The sequence below is a fragment of the Rhynchophorus ferrugineus genome, unplaced genomic scaffold, assembly GCF_030347505.1.
Source record: "Rhynchophorus ferrugineus isolate W39M unplaced genomic scaffold, kcgeb_rfMv2 rfM3, whole genome shotgun sequence".
Lineage (NCBI taxonomy): Eukaryota > Metazoa > Arthropoda > Insecta > Coleoptera > Curculionidae > Rhynchophorus > Rhynchophorus ferrugineus.
This window is the reverse complement of record NW_027472582.1, coordinates 49,184,115-49,205,715: the sequence shown is the minus strand read 5'-3', so window position 1 is coordinate 49,205,715 and position 21,601 is coordinate 49,184,115. Positions and strand designations below refer to the sequence as shown.

The following is a 21,601-nucleotide window of genomic DNA, read 5'->3' as shown; positions in this document are numbered from 1 at the left end:
AACGTGGGCTCCAAACTACGTTCTTCCATATTGAATCTATCAACTTATGAGCGACTTAGATATTCTAGAACAAATCCAATTTTATAGAGCCTGGTTATGGGCATCACTTCCCTTGTCGGATTTTACAGTTTTGCATAGGCACAATTACAATAAGAAACATAAATTTAACTATGCTCCGTCGAGATTCGAACCCTCAGCTAGTAAATTAGTAATGTAATATTTTAAACCCTTTCACATTTCATAACAGTCACAAAATACAAACATTACAAATTTATTTTTTTGCGGTCTCTGCTCGGTGCTTCAGTCAGGGTTCTTCCACCCTTCTACAGTATCTGTCTCATACATCTATATACATTCTCTATACATTTCCATTTGACGACCTTGAGGCTTGTCGAATTTTACATCGTGGAATAACGGTCTACAAAATACCCAGAAATATAATCCCAGATGTTGAACACGGGCGGGGTGCCAGCAGCGCCAACTATAACCCGATAACGAATAGCTGGCGGCAACCCCGAGACGTTTATCTCGGATGTTATTGAAGAATATTTGGATTCATTCGGTACTTAACCATCGTTTGGTTTAGACATGCCACCATCGACTGCCCAAGCCTCGTCTCCAGGTAACACTGCTGCCATACGTTTTATCTAATTGCATTTTTCACATTTTTTTATATTGCCAATAAATAACGGTCACATAATGTAAACACTACTGTTTCATTTCGTTTTACCTCCATTCACCGAGCCACATCATTTACCCTAAAATGTTATATATTAATTATTATTATATATTATTATATACAATATTATTATATATTATATATTAAGTTTTGACATTTATTTATTATTTTATCGATTAATAAACAGAATAAACAGAATAAACAGAATTGTACTTAAACTTCCGCCTTATCTTAGTCCTGCTCCGGGTTTGAAGCTGTTTCAAAATTAATTCATGCACTCAATAGGAAGAAATTGAATTAGAAACGGGTGAATATCTACGTTACATAATAAAACTCAATATTATTTGTATTTTTATAAATGAAATAAAAATTATTATTTTAACATTTGAACAAAATGAAGTATACAAATTTTACTAAGACTTCTTTTCTCCTATAGTCTAGCATAGGCATCTTAAATAGCTATTAAATAACAAAACCCGTAAATAAACAAGCCGCAAGGATCGTCGAGTACGTACTTTTCCCGCTCATTCTCCCCTTTTTTTACAAACACCATTTGGAAATAAATCCATTTTCGATCCTGACGGAAAACGCTCAACGGCGATAGTCCTGACTTGCGAAGACCTAACATCACCTCGACGAAACCGGATTTGCCAGAAAATGACACCGGAGGTCTTTTGGCCGATCGTGAGGGGTTTGCGGGGTGGCGACTCGTTCAATTTCACGCTCGTATCACCCCCTATTCTATCCCGTCCCTCTGTCTCCCTCTCTTTCTGTCATCTGGTCTGGTTTAGATTTGTTCCTTGACATCATCCATCGTCTATTATTATTAACTTAAGTCGATGACATCTTCTAATTTGCATATAGCTAATTAAACTGTTTATCTTTCAACTTTTTATAGAAATATTTTTGTTAATGCTTAAATATGTCTCTGTATAAACACATCAATTAAGTTATGCAGACTTTGATCTAGAGAAAGGAAACAGTTAAAAGTTGAGAAAAATGCAATGTGAGACCTATTTATAAAATAAAATAATATATAGTATATCCAAAATTTTAGTAAACTCACGCCATCGGGATGTATAAAGAATTGCCTATTGCAGTTTGTAAATTCGTTTTACCAGAGAATATTTTCCTTCTCATTTTATTCTGACCGAAAAGAGATACGATGCTGTGTGATGCGTCCAGACATTTAACCTAATCATCCTATAAAATACTTCTAGTTGTCAAATGTCTCTGAAAAATTCTTCAAAATATTAGTGATATAAACCATAAGAAGTTATAAACAGATTACGTTTCTAATCAATAACTTCGAACAGGAACGAGGTAGTGAGGGGGGGGGGGGGGGGGGCTCTTACCAGTAAAATGCGTTAGGCGTATTAACAGGGAAATATTGATACTATTAAATAGCGTTCTATTAGAGATTAAATTTATGGAATGTATAAAAAGAGTGAGTTGTTTTAATTCATTTAAAATTAATGAAGATCGGTTATTTCAATTTGCGTATAGATGTAGATATTTAAAATGGAAAATTAGGGCACCATCGGTAAAACACAAAAAAAGAGTCTAAAGACAACAACAGTTATGGAAAAAGATAAAAGTTAAAATAAATAAAAGATAGAATTTGATTAGGTTCTGTTAATCAAAATATTTTAATAGTTTTTACAGATATATTGTTCTTCATACCAGAAACAGGCATGATTTTGTTCTTTGAGCAGAGCTACCGTTTTCCTCCAAATGCAAGAGGGAGTACCATAAGTTTTTGCTCTGATTTGAAAATCAACTGTTAAAGAACTAGGAGAAACCATCACTGGTAGAAAAGATTTCAACAAGTGGATCAACAAAGGCTGTAATTAAAGAATAACCTGCAAAACATAAATTAAGTTATACAGATATCATGTTAAAGAGTGAAGTATTTAAAGTTGGTACTTTAACTTTTTTAGAAATAGGTCTGAAAAGATATACAATAGATCAGATGGCTGAACAACTTGTTGCTCCTTATCACTGCATATGCAAACAAATCAAATTGTTATGAGATGTAACAAAGAATTACTACAATAGAGATGCAGGTCGAGAAATAAATACAAGCAAGAACTGTTTGGATATGTAGAAAGAAGGATTGTTTAAAAAAACACCCTTCGGTTGGGATGAACTCCATCAGATACAAAGGAAAAAATTGACACATGGTAGTATCGTAAACTAATGCTATACTGGAAATTAAAATATTAGTTATTGACTTGAATAGCGGCTTAGAAAGTGACAGTGACTGAATGAAACTTCTGGATTTGGATTTATAATTCAATGCTGACACTTACCAAGACATGGTGATGAGAGTGGAAACAACTAAAGTGTACAATTAATATAGTATCACAGCAATAATTTTTAAAAAAGACGTATGCGGAGAGGATGAATACTAACTGTTATACAGATTTAGCAAATGAATTATGGATAATGTAGTGATTAATTAAGTAATTTTATGAAGAAAAATGTATACAGGTAGTAACAGCAATGAAATAGGGACTAAACATAAAAAGGTAAATATGATCTCAAATGAAATTAAAATATAACACTGGATGTAGGTTTTAAACAAAGTGTCACTATCATCTATAAATTCATTGTCACAAAGGATCGCCATTGTTGTTGTTTGTCAAATATATATAAGTGCGTTCAGAAATTTATTTTGTGACTAAAAATGTTGAATACCTACGATTAGACTATAAAATCTATTAAAAAATGAAGACTATTTTTCGGCGGTGGCAGTTTAATACTTTACAAGGACTTATATAAATTATCATTATTAATTTACATAAATTTCATACAAATGTAGACATTTTTCATAGGTACATCGATTCGATAACGTGAAGATCAAATGAAAAATAATGATTTAAATTTCAAATATGATATAACTACGTTGCTGTTATATGCGATCGAGTAAACATTTACCAAGAATAGGGTTGAACTGTTTGGTTGACTACCTAAGGTTAAGTGTACTTTGTAAATGTATTAGTTGTTATTATTTAGTCACAAATTTAGCACGCAAGACCTTTCTTTACTTTTATTATTGATAATGCCAAGGAGCTGACTTAGGTTGTCGAAGTTAATCAAATATTTGACGAGTTACTTCACGTGATAACCATACTGATGACAAGCAAGAGACAGAAAATGATAATTGACATTGGTATATCAGACTGAGTTTGAGAGTGAGTGAATGAAATCACATCAAACACAACAACGTACTCTCTGTTGACACAATGAAATTGGACCATTCCGCAGACGCAGTGCTACTGTGATCTAGGAACGAGCGACAAGAATTAGGGAAATGACAATTATTTATCAATACTGTAAGGTAAAATACAGCGGGGAATTACATTGTGCCGGTAGAAAAGTAAAATACACAAATTTGTCTCCCATCAGATTCATTACGCTCATCAAAAATATATTAGCTGTTTCCGAATGATGTCGTTTGGTGCAACCCATATTGTACAGGAAAATTTCATGTCCACTTTTAAGGTATCATACCATAAACTTTCCAATAGTGAAGCGAATTGTCGTCCAAGAACTACAAACTTCTTCATCATAACAAGTATTTCGTCAATATTCTATCGAAGGCCTGACAGCCATAATATCATCTCATTTGACAAAACACCTACCGGTAAGCATACCAGAAGATTTATTTCATCGACAATCTACGAAGTGGCTATTATTGTCTGAGAAAAGACAGCAAGATTGCAAGATATATGAAGATCATACGAACTTAATCGGATCATATAGATAGAGGATCCGATTAAGGATAAGATCCGATCTAGGATAATAAAATATATTAGTTTTCGGCTAATCCTTTACTAAGAAGCAGAATTTCATTTTAAAACAATTTCCATTAAAAGGTAAAAAAAACCTCCAGTAAAATCGAAATGATTTTATAATATAGCGACTACAAGACATTCGAGGACGCACGGCATACGTAACTTATAACTCCTATTAAAGTTACGTACAAAACGCATTAACCTTATCGGGCACTTTAACCGAAACCAAGATAACCGTCAGTTATCTATATGCATAATACATCGGCCAATTAAATTTTCCAAAGAGGCGTCCCCGTTCTTCGACTACCGATTTAATATTCACTTCGATCTCAAAAAACGACATCAATTAATTTTCGTAACGTCAGTGTCGATGTCGCGCCGCGGGGCAGAGGGAGGACGCGATAGAACAGAGACAGAGAGTGCGAGAGAGACGCGCAGCGAGAAAAAAGAATCCGACGCTCACTTAGGAAACGATACGGTCCCCTTAATAAAAATTAATTAAAAAACATTAATTAAAGGCATCTAATAAGAATTCTGAAACAAGTTAATATAAAAGTCACTTAATAAAAGGGCGTCATTTAAAATTTTTATCAGTTGATTTTCGTGGCACGTACGTTAAATCCGACTTTTAAGTGAAGAAACAGCTCGAAATGGGCTTTGCAGGACCGTATTACGATTTAAATCGTTTATATGTATAACATATTTCTAAGGTATCAAAAATGAATCCACAATATGACTATTTAAAAATTTATTTTTTAGTTAATATCAATGTACATAGTAAAGCATACTTTCATTGAACTAATTCAACATTATAGAAGTGATGATAACAGCAATTAACAATAATAAATATATCTAATGAAATCGGGTTAATGGTATGAATAACAGTGGCAACACGTGTAATGTGATGATGTGTGCCTGTGTAAGATTGTTGCTACTAGCGCTGTGATAATCATGGATTCGCATACCGCAGAGCATGTATGGACTATGTTTGTAATTATAATTTTGAATGTATCTACAAAACAGTATAAAATTCACCAAGGAATAACCATCCCAGTTACGTAGGTAACCAGGCCGGGTAAAACTGTTTTTTGGGATATAAATTAATCACTGACAATCTTTGGTCACTGGTAGTGTTATACGAAGAACCGCATATATTCGCCAAGAACACTAATCAAAGAGAATTATGTCAGAGTTCTGGTGAGGGTTGCTACAGATATGTTAAAAATGGAAAAGATAAACTTATAAATTATTAAACATATAAATGTACTACCCCGATGACCAAAAAAACAGATCCTTGGTCTGAAAAATAAATCGGTTTCTTGAAAAAATATAGTTTTGACGCGTTTTCTATGTGTTAGAAAAAAATATAGATACGTTTTTATCGATTTTATAGATAACATATGTTATGTTTATGTTGGCATTTTCTCCACATGTCCAGTACGCAAGCGTGTTTGTCCTGTACTAACTTCAGCTTTTTTTATGGGATTTATCCAGATTCATATATAAATTTACAGCGTAGAGTTCATATTTTGGCAAGTAGTTAGTTCAATCGGTAAGTAAGTAACATTAACGCTCTCGCTCCCAAAGTGTCTCCAATACATTTTATGATTTTTATGGTTCATCCTATGGGTTCTATGAATTTAAATATTAAACCAGAAAAAAGCCACAAAAAATTTATTTACAGCAAAAATACTATGTTATTAAGAAATAACAAATATATTGGATGATTTAGTTTTTAAATTAATCATCATCCCAATGTCTAGTACTTAGCGATTTTCTAACAGGTTTCTTCTTGAAATGTCATTCCATAATATTGTAATTAATTTTTTATATGGTTAATATCCCAAATGTATATGTAATGTAAGGAACATTTGTCGCACTGCTTTTCTAATTCGATCAAGAGAAACCCTAAACATATCATGAGATTAGAATTCTGACATTGACATTTTGCTCGTTGAAAAATGTGAAGCTAAAACTGCTTTTTATATTTTCTACAAATTAAATGCTTTTTTATAAAGATTTAAAAAGTATTAACCACCACACCTGCTATAAAGTTGGACTGTTTCAAAAGATTTTTGTTTCTACTAGTAGTTCTTCAATTATATCAATTTACAATACAGAAGTGTATCTATGAGACAGTTATTTTTAAATAAATGCAGTATCTATTCTACGGGACAATCAATTCAAACAATTCTGTGTAACATTGGCATTAATTATCTGTTCACTATTGACTAACATAACATGGCTAAAGTAATTCATTGTCATGTTTCATTCACTAGCTTCATTTTCAAATTTCATCAACACATCAACATCAACTCGTTTTTGTTTTTAATACTATCAAATAAAATGTACCCAGTATATTCTATTTTTGAAATATGTATGAATGTTTAAAGAGTATTGTTACTATTAGAATATTTTTGAAGAAAGTATTAAAACTAGCCCTCGGAAATTACTAATATAGAACAATTGGCATACTAGTAAATATCACTCTAGTACTTATGAACTAATTTATATGACCCTAAGAAAATATTAGAATATAAAAATTGAAAATTTTAAGCTATTCCATTGTATAATGGTATTTTATATTAAAAAAATTTACTTGATACTCCATATTAATATAATGCTAAATAATTAATGTAATGCTAAATAATCTATCACTGTAACACCATTGTGTCCACCAAATTGACTCTATTATCTATTAATTACCTGTTTGCACTAAAACCTTTAAACAAATAGAGATTTAAAAAAATTAAAATAAAGTTAAATTAACGTAAAGTCTTATAAATTATACAAATATATTTGTCAATATTAGTAGTTATCCAGTTTCTATTTAAATAGATTATGCTGATGAAAAAAAACTACTAATAATTTGATATTATTAATGATTAGATAAATATAAATCATCCTGAAAGAAACAACTATAAAAAGTAATCTAGAAAGATGATTTAAATATTACGACCGTTTAAAATTCCAAATATTTTTTATTAATTTACAATAATCCTATATGTTAATTCTCCATATTATTTTGTTTAAATTAACTAGCTGTTTATAAAATTTGCATTATTATATGTAAAATAACTACTTTGGCTAGTATTATTATTTTATTTTTGCAGGTTATTGAATACTTACTGTTATTACAACTGACAAAGGATCCGGTTGACTTACCTAAAACAATAAGAAAGATAATTAAAATAATATCCTAAACACATAATATAATATATTGTAATATATAATCAATAGTTATCGATAACATTACGATTCAATAACATTTAAACCTTTACACCTTTTATATTCATCTTTCAACCAACATATCACCAGGATAACTATCCACAGCGACTGAAAGCAAGATATAACGCTTATTTATATTATATCTCAATAACATAAAAAATAGGCAAAGAAAGTATGGACACAGGAAAAAATCAGTAAAATAATAAAATATACTTGATATTATTTGATGGTTTCAGTTTGGCTTTCGCAATAAGCATGGGACTATAGAACAAGTGCATAGACTTCTGAACAATATAAAAACTGACCTAAATGCCAAAAGATATTGTTCGGCCGCTTTTCTAGACATATCTCAGGCTTTTAACAAAATATGGCATACGGGCTTTCAGGTTAAACTAAAGAAACTTCTCCCTCATACGGACTATCAGTTACTAAAGTCGTATCTCACTGATAGACATTTTATTGTAAATCGAGGCGATGAACATACCGAATTAAACCCCATATATTCAGGAGTTCCGCAAGGTAGTGTACTGGGTCCAGTACTGTATCCTCTGTATACGGTCGATCTGCCCACCACAAAAATAACTACTGTGGCAACATACGCAGACGACACAGCAATCTTAGCATCCCATGAAGATCTAGTCACAGCATCAACAAACCTACAAACCCACCTGGAGCAAATACAATTATAGTTGAAGACATGGCGCATTAAAGCCAATGAAACCGAATCCACGCATGTAACGTTTACCCTGCGTAGAAGAACATGTTCACCAGTGAATATCAATCATCATCAACTCCCCCAAGCAGAGCATGTTAAATATCTTGGTATGCACTTAGATCGACGCCTAACCTGGAAGAAGCACATACTCTCTAAACGGAAACAACTTGGACTTAAATTGTATCAAATGTATTGGCTCATCGGGCGCAAATCCAAGTTATCATTAGATAACAAGGTATTGCTGTATGAGTCTATACTCAAGCCCATTTGGTCATATGGAATCCAACTATGGGGTACCGCTAGCAAATCTAATATATCCATCATTCAGCGGTTCCAAAATAAGGTGTTACGTGCCATTGTTGATGCTCCGTACTATATTTCAAATGAAGTGATACAACGCGATATTCCTCTAGAACCTATAACGAGGGTAATCCAACGTGTTTGTGTGAAGTACGTCGAAAGAATGTCGGTGCATCCCAATGTACTCGCTAATCAGCTAAATATGCGACTTGATAGCGAAGTCAACACCACCTGATTTGATTACTGGACATATGTAGACCTTAGAATAAGCTTTAGAATAAGGCTAAATAATTAAGATAATATTTTATACAGAAGATTGCTTAATGAAGTGGTTTTCTACATGCCATGTATATATAATATAGACATAAGAAATACTTGTTGCCAATGGGGCAGATTGTGGAATCACGAAGAGTAATAAAAAATTATTTGATGTTTGAGAAACAGTAATTATTTTGATTAATATTTACAATGCTTAATAATAATCATTTAATTACTTTTTATGTCTAAACTGATTATGAGATGAATATTTGATTTATTCGTGAACTCTATAGAAGAGCAAGTAGATCTGCTATAATCAAAGATATGTTATATCTAAATAATATTTTTAAAGTTTATTTGAAATTATTAAGTTGATTAAGAAACTGAAGTAATATAAAAAGTTTGTATTAAAAATACGATTTATATTAATTCAAAACTTTCTAATTCCTGTTGAAATTCACCCAGTTCGTTCAGTATAAGGCAAAAAAAGCTTTTGAAATATCATTTATAAAACGCGGATATATAATACATAACTCGAATACTGTTCTTGTTTCTTATCGGAATTTCCTGTAAATATTATAAATATCTCGGTCAATGTGGGCGTATTTTGCATATAGATGTTTGAAATTTATTCGCGCCGTAATATATTTCCCACATGAAGTTTTAAATGATCCTACACAAATGAAGACTTATCGTTGAAACCATAAACATCTCCACATGATGGAGCACATACAGTGTATGTTAATGTCGACGTAAGCTCTTCTTGTTTTATCTTTATCTCGACTACTTTCCATTAATAATTAATACATTCCGTTTTACTGAAATAATAGTAATTCTTTCAATAGCAAGTCTATCGAAATAAAACAAAGATTAAAATATATATTCTTCAAAATTTATTTCCGCTCTTTCAACCTCCGCCCTTTCCCCCTCCTGAAAAACAATTTATTTGTACCAATGTTTTCGAAATAGTTTTGAATTCTCAGTATCTTCTCGGTCAACTCATAATTTTGTCCCCAAATTATTTTTCAGCTTAAGAAATAAACTGACGAAGATAAATCACACAAATAGAAAACTTCTAGAAACATATTTTTGTTGAAAAAGTTCGAAAAACTTGAAAAAATAAGTGTAATCAGAAAACAAGATACCAGTCCATAATTCCGACTTTTTGAATCTGTTTTTGGAAAAAAATAGTTTAAATGTTAAAACCAGATATGCAGTGCCAACTCAAATTCCCTAAATTGGGGAAAAAGTTTGTTGATTCCCCACAAATTCCTCTCGGAATGAGAAAACCGTTTAAATAATATTTATTTTTTACATTTCATGACATGGAATAAAGTGTAATGTTATGAATTATAACGTAACGTTTTCTTCCTTATTTTTTTTTCTGGCCTAAAACCAGGTGGTGGAATGCCTATGTCGCCTAAGACCGACGAGTTGGACCAAGTTATCTGAGACTGTCTCTGCGTTTACCAATACGCTAAATCGAAATTACATCAGAGCTGATCAGTGCAGATCACTACCGTTACTTCATTAAGTTTGAGGATATGGTACCCGCCATGATTTGATGAGAGCGTTTAAGTTACATTTTATTCCATATTTTTCTTTCAAGCATTTTGTTTGATATACTAAATTTGACAATGCCGCCCAATTTATTAACGCCTCTCTGTGTTGCCATTAGTTACGGTTTTCTGTTTGTAAATTTATAAGGATACCAAATTTTCGCTCGACCCTTGCATTAGTATCAGCTGTAAGCACAGCACAATTTTTATATTTGAGAACAAGTATTCTGCCCCAGAGTTTTTAAGGCGAAAGCACTAAAAGCGTAGCATTCACCATCAATGTTATCTTCATGAAGCTCATGCTGATCAAAACCCAGCATAGCATGAGCTCGTCATTCATCATTTAATTGTGTGCTGTCATATATTCATGAAAGTACTGAAAATCGATACAGCACTGGAGCCAGTGATTTAATTATCTAGTAGCTGTTGAACTTCTGATGCATTTACAACGAATATTAAAGAAAATCAAGGATCACTGAGATGAAATCGCCTGGTAATATCTGACGTCAATGTAATGCAAAATTCTTGATATACTTGAATTTATCTCGATTTCCTACCTTTATACATAATAATAATTTCAATTTGTATTTTTTCAACCCACAATTTTTTAAATTTGTTTATTACTTTTTTGCTTTTTAACTCGCTTAATGCTGAACTAACATTAGCAAACTTATACTTTGGTAAAATGTTATGGGGTTTCATGGCTTTTCATAGGAAATATATTGATTACAACTTCTAGGTTTGAGCTGGCCATTGAAAGATGAACGATGATTAAATTAATATAAACGAGTAACAGTGATTTACAACTGATAACAGTCATATTATGCAAGATAAGAATAGAGACCACGTGGGTTAATTGAATTTTAATGAATACACATTTTTGCAAATAAAATCTTGGAAAGTTGTTTAAAAGTAATTCAATCATAAAAAATTACAAATTTTATTATAGTTTTTAAGAGAACCGTTATTGTACCGATAGTGTCACATCGACATACTCAAGGCGCTAAAATTTACATAATAAATATGATAGTTAATAACTATATTAAACATAATTTTAATACTAAACTGAAATTATGTGGTATCATCATTTAAAAACAATAACAAAAATGAATGTAATAAATAGGTTTTAAAGGGTATATAGACACGAAAAGCAGTCAACAGGTATGTTTTACATTAAAAACAAAGCAATGTTTTGAGAGATACTTTGTCGTAGTGGCACAGATGGATTATTACGGTTATTCAACGATATTTAAAAAATCCTAGCCAGAACGAAAAAACTAGAATATTTAACATGTAGACAGAATAACAGTAAAATAGAGCACAAGTAAAATATAGAAAGCTATAGATATCCTTCGCTTTCAATACTCTCCATACATTAAATGTCAATATAATAATTTATCATAACTCTCTAATAATATCAAATGATATATAATATTTATAGCATATACTATATGGGTGCCCAAAACCATTTTCTGTAATTTTAAACTACTTCTTGACTGTCGATGCATTTACGCAGGTACGTCGGCCATCTTCAAAAATTGTACGACCATTTTAAACGAACCATCTGATTTAACACACTTACTACCGCGGTACGAATTTTTATTACATTTAAATCCATTCACAATATTACTGATGTTGAAAATTTACATTTGAGTTGAAGTTTTAGTTCTATTATTGAAAAATGGATACTTCGCGCACTTATCGGCAAATTTGGTAGTGGCCCTGACATTGATTCGGTATCCAGAAGAGGATATTGAAGAAGAGGAATCTGGAGATGTCCTGGTTTGATGTAATTTGAATGGAATGGTCTTTTCTTCTAATTTCACTTGGTTTGTGGTGATTCTTAAATGATTTCAGTTTGAACCAAATTTAATTTGAGTACAACGCCAATCACACAACACTCATCGCTATTCTACGTATTAAGTTAGTTAAATATGTTATCAGTTATGCTGAAGGCCTGCACCGAACATTGCACACCTGATATTTAACCTTTTGCAACTATTTCTGGTGAAGTATTGTATTTCTTCAACAATCCAATAACAATTAATATATTGAAGCTATATAATTGGTTTTAGATAATGAACGGTAGCCTTTTGTTGAAATTTGACATATTTACTAGTTCAATATAAATGTCTCACCTTATACATAATGTAAGTTTGTTTGCAACTTTACACAGTAACTTGTTAGATCAAGAATCAACTTCTTTCAAAAATATATCTCCGAATTTAAAATTAAAATGTGTTTAACTTCCAACATCGACAGCCCAATACAAAGAAAAACCAGTAAAATGGCGTGACTTTCTCCCTATTACGACCCTGATGGCCTAACCGAGACAGTTCCAGAGCGCACGCGAGACAGAAAGAGACGGAAGGAAAAAAAAGTTTATACTTGATTAGTAGCGTTAAATTAGGACCGAGAAAACTTAATTAAATTTTATATAATGAACTAACTGAGGAAATGCTGAACAAAAATAATTAAAAACCTAAATTTGCCCCGCCTGGTGAACAGTTAAGTGACAAACTTAATTAACAGGGTTATTCTTTGGATACATTCGAGTACGTTCCGAGCCCTTATCGTCAGAGTTATCGCCTCTTCTTATTAAAAAAGTGGAATACATAAAAGCGGACCGGCAAGAGTGGAGGGGGATTTAGCGCGCCCTCCATAAAATGTTGAATGAGCGACAGAAACAAGCAACAATGTAAACCTTTTTTCGCAAATAATTAAAAAGCCAAATGAAAAAGGTACGGGGGCGACTTGGAAAGGGAATGGATGGGTTAAACGACAACAGAAAAAAAAACAACACAGAAACGCCGGAACTGGGCGGCGGAGGGGGATAGGGAAGCGAGAGGCAGGAAGATTTTTTCGAGTAGTCAAAGAAGGATGGCGGAAGACGGGCAAAGAGGCTTTTATTTTGTTCGATAGCGTTTCTTGAGCGAACAGTTGTGGCCTAAATTAACGTCAAGACAATAAACGGGAAGAGATAATGACAAGCTGCAGTTAGGGCCCAACCGATTTTCAGTGGGGTTCGCGTGTTTTCTTGTCTTGAATAAGACCGTCTGAATGTCTCGTGATTAACAGGCAATTGGTCTTCGAGTGGATGTAACCTAAGTGATCGTGACGAACAATATATGTTAAAATGTCACTGTAATGTATTTTCAGAAAGTTGTTCTAGTTGCAGTAATTTAATAATAGCTTTAATGGGTTTGATGACGTATTAATCTCTTGACGTTGTATAATAATAGATCGATTTTATGTAGATCGATATTCAGATGTGCAATATATCAACACTAATATAATATATACTGAAAAATTAATCCTGAATTTGAAATTGACCCTCCTCTGCCTTTTTATTGCTTAATTAAAAGCATGTTAATTCCAATAAACTCGAATCTACTAATCTCTTCATATTATACAGAAAGGCATGTCCATTTTTAGTACAAGACACCTCAAAAGAATCTTTATATTTACTGGACTGACTTTTAAAATAATTAAGTAAAAATAATCGTCTTTCCTCAAAAGTAAGGACAAATAATTGATCAGACATCTCAATCTTTTCGGCTGGTTTAATTGTTACACTAATTGAATTTGTTTTGTGATGCTGCTTTCAATATTTGTATAACCCGAAATGTAATTATTTAGATTCGAAGGCTAGGATGGTCAGGAACAGACTAATTAATACTCTTCACGTTTTTTACTGATCTTATAGATGTGTAATTCCAGTGTCTTAAAACTTCTTCACACATTTTCAAAAGAGAAGAATATAAGGCTCATCTTGTAAATAGCGAAAACCTAACAAAAACCAAATCGTCGCCAAATCGCCGTTTTTCTAAAATCTATGAACATTAACACAGTCCGCTCCCAATGAACGCTCCATAGATAAATTCTCAAGAGGCAGCACATTAACATACCCCCATGCACCGCGAATTCGTTACATTCACGAAGCAAGCTAAACAATTAAAAAATTTCCCTTAAGGCATCTTAGAAAATACACATAATCCCTAAATTCAAATATATTATTTTCGTAATTAGTTATTTCGTAAAATTAAAGAATTACATATCAGACAAATGCCTGGATCAGCGGTATCAATTCAAATAAAATGATAATAGCTTAAAAAAATTATTTAAAACCTGTACATAAATCAATCTAGACCAACAAATATGACAAGGTATTTAGAAGGCAAGGCCTTGTCCCGCAAATAGCACAGCCACAGAGCAAAGAATGCACAAAGAAGCCAAACAAAATCAAAAGTTCTATCTGTTGATGACACTAATACAAACACCACCTGGTGCCTACCGTAGTAGATTTAATAAAACTGAAAAAACGAATTATAATGTTGGGAATTTAGGATAGGATAAAAGTCATATTCATAATCAACATTTTAAGACATAGAATATATAAGAGTAGTCATCGATATCATCCAAGCTTAATCCTCATGATATCTGGGATATATTGATTTCCCCGTTATAGGTAGAAAGAAAGCCACTTCTGGCGAACTAAAAGGAAAATCTTATTGTTTGAATATCAATCCTAGGAAAAATTAATTTACTGTATCAGAAAAAGCAAAACTCAATATAATTGATCCGTTATAGGTAGTTTTAGAGCAGATTTCTCCAATACCATTGAAGCAATTGGTGGATGTTTTGATAAAAGAATAGGACAACATTCCATTCGAAACTATTCAGGCACTCTAAGAATCTATTCCGCGAAGAATTTGAGCTATTTTAAAAGAAAATGGTGGTTCAACACATGATTAATAAGTACATATTTAGTAAATCAAGTGTTCATATTATTCTGTCTATCCCTTTGTATCCCCTGTATATTTAGCAGATATTTTACCCTACAATATTCTATTTTTGTATACACATTTTTTCATACATTACTGAAACATTACATTTATTGAAAAAGCAAAGAAAAAGTATCCATTGACCGACAGCTCAAAGTAAAACGAAGAAACTACACCGACTCCCCCTGTTTGTTTACACAAATCGATAATATTATTAGAAATAATTTAAAACCGTTCGCAATACGAGGCCAAAGCAATTTTTAAAATATGAAATGCGATACGACGATACAATAAATCCACCCCGAAAAGTATTATTGTGTTTTTGAAAGATCCTAGAGCTTTCATATACAGACGAATTCCGTTCCATCGGAAGATCCAATTCGCTTAGTTGATTACTGTAGTCAATTTGTATAATGGGCGGAATTCTTTGATATATGCACGCGGCCTTCTAAGTGTATTACTTACAGATAGTGATAGAAGGGACTCTGCTACTATTGATGACTACGTTTCCGTCCATTTTGTTATTGCAAATCGCGTTATTCTTATTTCTAATATAGTAAATGGCCAATTCCTATTATTTAGGGTCGATGTTGTTTTCTAAATTAAATAAATCGTATTTTTTCGCTGTCTTGGAGAAAAGCGTTTGAAATATTAAAGCTATTTTTTACACAAAATATAGTGCTCTTCGAAAGGCTTTGCTATATATATTATGATGTTCAATAAGTTCATGGAAATGACATTTTTTTTAAGTTAATGTGTCTTAATTATAACAATGACTTTATTTTTCTGTACACATTGATTAATTTTCTACTGTTTTACTAGTTTGAAAATAATCCACGTCCAAAATGAATTTAGCACATCAAAAAAAAACTAACGATGAATTGATCAAATTCCTTACTAAGTGTATATACTCATTAAAATAAAAGCAGAAAGATATGGAGTGCAATAGAAAAAATCTATTTTGATTTTTGTGATATTCTTATCTAAATTCTTATAAATATTAATGGATGTGTCTTTTTAATACTCTCTATAACGCTCTAGTTTGTGCAAAAAGGCAATATCCTGAAATCATAAGGAAAAAGAATAGAACAGTAGCTATTTTGTAATTACTTCAGATACTATGGATGGACAAAATAATATAAATATATACACAATATTTTCTTATGAATAAGGTTAATTTGCAATTAAAATAGCTGTAATCCTTTGCCGAATAAATTAGCAAGTATATACACAGTTTCCAATGAAATGTTCTCCCATTCTTGTACCAAAACATCTGCTAATTGATTCACTAATGTTCAAGATGGAAGTCTACACCTCAGTCTCTGTTTTAAAACTCACCATATATGTTGCTTTATTTATGTTGAGGTCTAGCGATTGAATGATGGCCTTGATACCGAAAATGTTTGATGATATTCTGATGCTCCTTTGGGCGAAGATAATAAGTCAGTACCTATATTTTAATTAATAATCAAAAATTGTGTTTTCTTCAATGCAACAATACATGTAATTCACCCTATAATTTTATCCTAGATAATTAAACGACAAATATACTCAATTTAATATAACACAATTATATTGTTTCAAAATGTGTCACTGTCTAAAAAATATATAGCTTAAAATTAACCAATAGACAAATTATTAATTCATAAATGGTACTTTGAGCTTCAAGTTATATCAACCAATGTGCTTAAAATATAAATACACAAAAGAAAGACACGATAAAAACGAAATAATATGTTTCAGATATTCTATAAACTTAAATTACAAAACATGTTGTTCAGCTGCTTTCCTAGACATATTTTAGGCTTTCGATAAATTATGGCATACGGGCTTGCAGATTATATTAAAGAAACTTCTCCCTCATCCGGACTATCAGTTACTAAAATCGCATCTCACTGATAGACATTTTACTTTAAAACAAGGCGATTATCATACCGAATTACATCCAATACATTCAGGAGTTCCACAAGTTAGTATATTGGGTCCAATACTATATCTTCTATATACAGCCGATCTACCCACCACAAAAATAACTACTATAGTAACATACGCAGACGACACAACAATCTTAGCATCTCATAAAGATCCAGTCACAGCATCAATGAACGATAGAATAACATGTCTACCAGTGAATTTCAATCATTGTCAACTCCCCCACGCACAGGATGTTAAATATCTTGGTATGCGTCGCATACACAACGAAAACAACTTCATCTGAAAATATATCAAATGTATTGACTCATCGGGCGCAAATCCAAGTTATCATTAGATAACAAAGTATTGCTGTATGAGTCTATACTCAAGCCCATTTGGTCATATGGAATCCAACTATGGGGTACTGTGGTACTGCTACTGTAAGAATCGTACCAAATATTTAAGTAAGGATTTGGATGGCAATTGTATATATAGAAAATAGAAGGAGCCTATTAAAAAAAATTAGTCGAACTTAATTATAGTGGCTTGAAAGAAAATCAAATATGTTAATACATAAAATTATGATTTACAATCAAGTGCTAAATCCAATATGGTTATATTTAATTTTATATTGATTTTATGACTGCCGATGTTCTTCCTTTGTGTGATCATTGTGGACTCGCAAAAAAAAAAGAAGTGCAACACGTTTTGCTATCATCCGAAGCCCTAAGTTATATAATATTTAATTTTACTAATTAGAAAAATCTAATTATTTTATCTTTATAATATTTACATTATATTTTATCTACTGTTTTGTCTGAATGTATTGATACTATATTTACTTAGGAACTATATTTACGTCATTGTTATTTTATATTTGCTTTTGCATTCAAATTTATGCATTTTGTCTATATTTTTATATTTTGTCCCTATGTTATATATATTAGACTTTAGTTTTAAATTTATATTGTATCTCATATTATATATTGATTTGTTAGTGTTTTATTTATACAATTTGTTTTTGTATTGTATATTTATTTTATACATATTTATTCTGTTATACACTAGAATCCTATTTAAATAAATCTACGTTATAAGTCGCTAAATAACAAATAATATATATAATATAAAGTCTTACCCAACCCATCGTATTCACTAAACTTCATGGTATAACTGATAATTCTTGCATTTTTATGAAAATATATAAAAATAAGAAGGCCTAGTTATCTATATCAAATATAATTTTTCCGGTGAAAGATGTCAACATAGTAATTGAAAATAATAATTTGCAATTACATATTACAAAGGATTGAATTTATAAGAACTAAATCTTTAATATCTAACATTAATTTCGTAGAGCTTAAAGAAAATATATATAATTCATAAAAATCGGTGAACTTATTATTTTAATAAATATATTATAAGTAAATAAAAAATCATTTACGCTTCTTTATGACAAAATAAAGCAAATATTAAATGAAACCGAAAATAACTTCACTACTAACAACTAAATATCCAGTGTCCGCCCTGTATCGACTCATCAGCTGGCTCGTCCTTTTCGCCCAACTCCCGTTTCGTCCTCGGCTAGTCAACCTTCCACCCTCCCCCATTGCTTCCCCGTCAGCCACCGCATTCCGTCCGGCTTCATTCCGGCCTTCTCATTATTGCGCTCCACTCCGGTCCAGTTCGGCTTTCCGCCGCACGCTCTCTGACATTAATTGAATCCCGTGTTTGTGATGCTTATTACCAAATTAGCGACGCTTAATTACCGATATGTTTTATTAGTAAACAGGCGGGCCGGCCGCAATTTTAGGCCGCTTCAAATTCGAAGCCGACGCCGCCGACTGACTGACGGCGTCCGTTGTGCTAGCCCACGACCCACCCACCCCCGAGTCGACCGGATCTTTTTGTTCCAATTAGTGAACAAAGCACTGCCTAGATTTGCGTTAAATTAGATTAGTTTTTATCAGCTTTTACTATTCTTTGGGAAACTAATTTCATATGCTACATAAAATCTAACCTAATCAATGTAAAAATTACTTTACAAAATACCCATTTTTAACCTCCAGCAGCCTTTCAAATCTTCAGAATTGCTGCTCCAAAATCTCTGATACTGATGGTATGAAATGCAAACAGCTTATATCGATCACTCGTCACGGAAAAAATTTCCAAAAATAATACGTTGCGATTTCAACGCTCTGGGGTGCTCCAGAGGGAATGCCGCAGACAACAGCATCGTAACCCTAAGTGAAGACTTGGGCTACGATCTTGTCCTGCCAGATGAATCCATCCACCATCCCAGCTCAGTTTTTCAAAGCGCAGAAAGACTCCTCGCTATATTTATTCTTCAATACGTAAATCACCTTTTCCGAAGTTCACGTCCTTGAGAAACTAGACTCTCCATACTCCGGTCGTTCTCAAAATGGGGAACTGCGCCACCATTCAAATCTCACTCACAAGATTCAAAAAAAAGATCGACTGGAAAAACTATCAATCTCTTCTCCCGGAATCCGGTTAGAATATGTACGATTAGAACATAATTTTAGATAAAAAAATAATCACAATGAAATTATCTGTTTAACGAAAATTGGGTGCTTACGTATCTTTTGATGAGGGATATTTATTGCTGAAACATATGATAATGCTACTCCGACATATGTCAATTATTAAATAAGTACTATTTTAAAGTAGTCATCTCGATGTCAGTAGCAAAGAACCACCTGGAGGACCAAAAGCACAACGAATTGCAACACTTATTGGGCGAAAACCCAGATAAAATTCTCAAATGGATTTCAGACAGTCTAGAGTTGATGGATAAACTATTTTCAGGCATTTACATGCGATGAAAAATATCTAAAAAGAGGAAAAAGGCTAGAATATCCGTACTAGTTGAATTGAATAAAAATGCCATTTTGAACTTCTCCAAAAATGGAAGCATTTCCTTTGACGCCTTGTGGATCTAAGAATCCTGAGTTCACTAAGACATGAGTTAGTCTAGGAGAGTCATCCACATCGATACTAAATTAGAATATTCATGAACATACAGCCTTACTGAGGATATGGTGAGATCAGCAAGGGCTAGTCTATACAAGCTGCTGATACCGAATGAAACTATTATTGCAGATATATACCGATGTAAATTGAATAAATCGAATGACGTACTGTTGCAAAAGAGACCCGTAATAGCCAGTAATAGACGTAAAAAAATTATGATAACCTTCAGCCACATGTTGCAAAAGTTCTATTGCAGTTCGAATGAGAAGTTCTGCCACACGAGGCGTACCCTCCAGACCTATCGCCTTTTGATTACTACTTGTTCAAATCGATGCAGAATGGGCTGGCTGACACAAAGTATCGAGTAACTGGATATTGAAAATAACAGCCTTTTTTTCGACACGGTACAACATTATTGCCAGATAGAGAGGAAAATGATGGAAAATATAATGATTAATATATATTGATACACCTTGTCCCAAAAGACGCTTCTTTAAGGTGAAAAAATCGTCAGAGTACATGCAACCACTTAACATATTATAGATATGATTTCTCTTTTTGTGATACTCTCCCTAAAAATCATAGCATTATGTACGGAAAAACAGTCTTATGTCTACCATACTAATTGCCTAGTATCATAATTCCAATGTTAATAAAACGAGGATTCAAGTTGCAAGTTTTAGAGATATATTTCAATATTTTCAATCTCAATTTCAATATAATAGATTTGTTGAGTAATACAGCAGGGTTAGCTGTAAAATAAATGATTTGTTGGGAATATACAAACCACGCTTGCTCGGCTACTATTTCTGCTTGACTTTGACCTGCATGTCACAGTAAAGAAGTGTTCACCGAAAACCGTTCACTACTTAAACGTGGCTCAATCTTGGTCTACTACTTGACAAAATTGGTTCCAAAATACACAATTCTTAAAGTGTCAATGTTGCAGTGCAGTTTCGACATTAGCAACATTTTCGCACTGATAAAATCACTTATATGCAGGCTTTGGTAGAATTTGATGTATTTGTGACAAAATACGTAAGTGAAGCATAATTACATATTTAGTATTTGTATTTCATTTACTCCTTAAAAAATTAATTTGCAATTCATATTTCAAATGCCTGACACTGAAGTGTTTTGTAGCTAGTATTTCAAATTTAAAGTAAAAATGAAAACTGAAATAGAAAAATACAAGCCTACCAAGCAGTGAAACTGATTTTAATATTAAATGTTGCAATAATAATTAAAAATACCTACATAGAAACCTATATTATACCCTATAAATTAAATACCCTACTTATACTTATTGAAGGAAAGAACAAACTTTTTGAAAAGAATATATAAGATTTGTATATAACATTTTTAAACAG

The 21,601-nt window shown here is 32.2% G+C and overlaps 1 protein-coding gene across 4 annotated transcripts in view; it reads right to left on the bottom strand.

The window, feature by feature from the left end:
- Nucleotides 1-21,601, bottom strand: part of LOC143193611 (LIM domain only protein 3) — a 145,094-nt gene that overhangs the window by 45,517 nt on the left and 77,976 nt on the right. The window contains exon 3 of one of the 4 annotated variants that reach the window (XM_076399935.1): nucleotides 7,609-7,644. The exons of 2 other annotated variants lie outside the window; for them this stretch is intronic. The gene's annotated coding sequence lies outside the window, so the exon portion shown is untranslated. Of the gene's footprint in view, nucleotides 1-7,608; nucleotides 7,645-17,258; nucleotides 17,384-21,601 lie in introns of those variants that run through there. One more of the 4 variants, XM_076399937.1, reaches the window with a different exon arrangement.